The sequence below is a fragment of the Cupressus sempervirens genome, chromosome 6, assembly GCF_028749045.1.
Source record: "Cupressus sempervirens isolate cs-2001-9-10 chromosome 6, ASM2874904v1, whole genome shotgun sequence".
Taxonomy (NCBI): Eukaryota; Viridiplantae; Streptophyta; class Pinopsida; order Cupressales; family Cupressaceae; genus Cupressus; species Cupressus sempervirens.
This window is the reverse complement of record NC_143123.1, coordinates 546,246,493-546,250,990: the sequence shown is the minus strand read 5'-3', so window position 1 is coordinate 546,250,990 and position 4,498 is coordinate 546,246,493.

Here is a 4,498-nt window from a genome sequence, read left to right as displayed (position 1 = left end):
AATTAAAGAATGGAAAAGATATTGATTTATTAAAGAGTTTTAAAACTGCATAATGTATGCATGAGATTAAAATATAATAAATTAATTAAAATAGAGAAGGCAAGTGAATTTAAATAAAGATATTTAAAATTTCATAAAGTTTCCATGAAGTTTTGAAAAGTTAATGAGTTAAAAAGTTATTAGGAAGGAGTCCTCTCGGGTGATCACACAATTAGTGCCCCAAATTTAGGAGAGAATTCCTTATCAGCATTTGAGGGTCCATTTTTGAGGGACCAAGAATTTTGGAGAAGGAATTTTCAGAGAGAAGGTTTTAAAAGAAGAAATTTCTCTCACAATCTTTTGGGTGTTTGCGATTATAGCATCAAAACTAGGTAGATTCTTGTGTTTTGAGTCACTCAATTAATTACATTGTTTATTACTCTTATCTTCTTCATGATTGTTGAAATCTATTTTCCAAAGTTAGTTGTATGAATCTTTGAATCTTTTATTTTAAATTTATTGATATTCGTATTGGATTCCATCTGTATATTTAGAAATCCTCGTTATGTAATTGAGAGAAATTAGTTTTAGTCCCCATGCCACCCCTACTTACCCCACTGTCACAACCTTTAAAGTTGCGCCAATAGGGTAGTTTTCTACCTATAGCAGCTGTATTACTATTGTCTACGGCAGCAAGTAAAACAGTTACGTGCAATAGTAGGATGACACTACTACCTGTGGTAATAGCAAAGCCTGTCGTCGTAGGTAAAGGATAGCAGGCCCTCAAATAATCACAATTTTTATTATTAATTTTTTTAATTTAATTATATTTTTAAAAAATATATTAATTATTATTTGTTAAATAATTTAAAAAATTATTAATTATTAATTAATTAATAATATAAAAATAGATTTATATATTATTAACATAGTTTTTTTTTAATAATTATTAATTAATTTAATTGAATTTAGTTTAATTAAGTTTAATTAATAATGAACATAATTAATAAAGTTTTTAATTTATTTTATTATTATTATTATTGATTTTCAATAAAGTTGTAATTATTTTATTCGAAAATCAATACTTATTAGTTTAATAATTTAAAAAATAATTAGCCTTAAATTATTTTGGAATAATTGACTTAAAAATCAAATTAGGGTAATTATGCATTTTATTCAAATATATGAATGGGTTAAATTGTAAGGGCAAACTGTGAATCTCATCTATTTATAATAGCAAAGCCTGTCGTCGTAGGTAAAGGATAGCAGGCCCTCAAATAATCACAATTTTTATTATTAATTTTTTTAATTTAATTATATTTTTAAAAAATATATTAATTATTATTTGTTAAATAATTTAAAAAATTATTAATTATTAATTAATTAATAATATAAAAATAGATTTATATATTATTAACATAGTTTTTTTTTAATAATTATTAATTAATTTAATTGAATTTAGTTTAATTAAGTTTAATTAATAATGAACATAATTAATAAAGTTTTTAATTTATTTTATTATTATTATTATTGATTTTCAATAAAGTTGTAATTATTTTATTCGAAAATCAATACTTATTAGTTTAATAATTTAAAAAATAATTAGCCTTAAATTATTTTGGAATAATTGACTTAAAAATCAAATTAGGGTAATTATGCATTTTATTCAAATATATGAATGGGTTAAATTGTAAGGGCAAACTGTGAATCTCATCTATTTATAGAGTAACCTTAGAGTTGACTCGTTAGTATGCCTTTTCAGTATGAAAGGATACTAGTGCCGCATAGAATCACTAAGGGGCTGGAGAATTAAAAGACTAGCCAAGTAACCCTAGAGTTGGTTTGTGCGATGAAACTTGCCCACTAGCAGTATAGATTTCCTACATGTCTTTGTTCGCCTCTGGGTCTAGATGTCAATTTATGTTGGAACCTTTGAGTTAGATTACTTTTAGGGTTTTCTAGACATATATATTACTTTTGATTTTTGGATTGATATCCTATTTGGGACTTGACACTATCTTCTCAGTTTGGTAGGAGTGGGCCTTTTTGGGTTACCACACGGTCGGGTGGTAGTGTTTTTTACTCTTATGATTGAGATCCATCTATTGTTTCCATGGTTGGAGTTTCTTGTCTCCTTTTCCTTTCATTCTGTCTTTGTGTATTATGATGGATGGGTATATATTTATGGTGGATGATCTTTACTTATTGTATTGTACTTTATTTCATTGATCCAAAAGGGATGATGTAACCTATTTTTATAAGTATATATTCTTTCAGCCTTTCATACCTTCTAACATGTTCATTGGATGATTGTGCATTCTAAATTTATTGCCAAGTGGCATTTCAAACAAATGTATATTATTTAAACAGACTTGGACTTGTAATTATTCTTTCATGTGGATGTGGTATTTATTACACTTACTATTAATTAAATTTAAATGTGACTCAATGTCTTGCTCAATCCTTAAGGAATGCAATTTGTTATGTTTGCTTATGTATGATTGTATGTTATTGCTTCAACTGCTTTATGTTTGGTATGCATGTTGTTCTTTTTTTTAAAAAATGTTTAGCAAACTTAGCAAAACTTTAGGTTTCTTCTTTTGGATCCCTTGGTGGGGCATTACATCTGGTATTAGAGCCCAAGTTCTACATTGGGAGCTTTGGGCATATTAGAATGCCACTAGTTGTTAACTAGTTGAACTAAAATGAAATTTAAACAGTTATGTATATCTTTTTCAAAATAAAACTTGAACTAGTTGAACTAAAATAGAACTTAAACTTTTAGTTATATATTTTAAAACTTGAATACTTAAACTTCAAAATTGGAATATACTTAAACCTAAAATAGACAAAACTGTAAATTGAATTTATTTTGTTTTTAAAACATGTGTCTTTTATGTATGCTTTGTAGTAGTATGTTTATGGTTATTATAGTATCTTGTATCTTGGATAATATTGTAGGATGGTATCTGGGACGAGATTTTCAATTAGAGGTTGTAGCCTAGGTCGTGGAAGAGGCTGTGGACGAAGTAGAGATATTAGTGTACATGAGTCTGTCCACGAAGGCCTTAATTAGGAAGAGGTTAGGGATGAGCATGTTAAAGTGAGCATCAGGAAGAGAACCATAGAGAGCATTAGGCAAACTCAGAGGAGGTTGACCTGAGGAAAATAATAAAAGCAATCATTGATTGCGTACCTCTTATTCATGGTCAGGATCGAGCACATCAGGCAGGACATGAGCATACACTTAGGTCTAGGAGCCCTTGGAGGGACCATTAGAGCTCCATTGTAGCTGCTCAGATGAAGGATATTCAAAGGTCCAAGGTCAAACTCTTTAATAGGTTGGGTTCAGGTTATGTAGCCAAGCAGTAGCTTATTGCTCTTGACAGGGTTTTTGCTATCCAAGACTTTGACACTAATGTCAAAGAAAGGTATGCCATCACCAACCTAGAACTCTTTGGAGCCACTTGTTGGGCTATCAAAGAGAAGAAGCTAGGCATAAACATGAACAATGTCACATGGGGGTTATTCTTGGAAAACTTTCATGAGCGATTCCTACCAGAGGAATGGAACCAACAAAGAGCTAATGACTTCCACAACCTAAGACAATTCACTATGACCATAGTAGAGTATGAGCACAAATTCTATGAGCTCATGCCCTATTTAGGAATTAAGGATAACCTAATGTAGTTGGCACAACATTTTATCAGAGGCTTGAAAAACCATCTAGTTGGAGGTGTTAAAGTATTTGAACCTAAAACCCTCAAAGATGTAGTACATCGAGCCATTCTTTTAGAGCAGGGTGTGAACCTAGGACATGGGGGTTTTGTGGGAGCACCTACAATATCAAGGTCAAAGAGTAATCTGAGAGCAAGTGGTAGTGGGAAACCTCCTTCTAGAGGTAATCAACAGTAGGGAGGAACTTATCCTCCAACACAGAGTGGTGGTAGTGGTTCCAATGCTAGGAGCTATCGTAACACTCAACACAACAAGAGAAATCAATACACTCAACCTACACAGAGCAACTAGTCTTATGCTAGTGGGGGTAGCATTCAGCAGTCTAGTGCACCTAGAGTAAAGAGGAGTTTTGATGGAGAGTGTTTCTCATGCATACAATGTGGAAACAAGTCATCCTATTGCCCTCAATGGAAACCACAATTCTTAGACCAAAGACCCACACGTTTGGAACCTATGGTTGGAGATATGGGTAGGTCCTAGAGAGTGTTCTCAATGGATTCATATCCTCCTATGGGGGAAAGGGTCCAATGGGAGCCACACAATGAGTTCTTTAGTTTTACCATTCTTGTAGGCTCCCAGGAGTAAGCCTAAGTCTATGGGGGGTAGATGTAGTGCTTGCCCCTAGTGTACATTTTGTTATTATTGCCGAACTCTTTTAAGCCATTTTTATGCTTGATGATTAGTAGCATTATCTTTGAGATTATCAGATATTGTTTCGTATTTAGTTGATTTTATGATGAGACTACTTAGTACTATTTACTTCATGTATGCATGATGATGG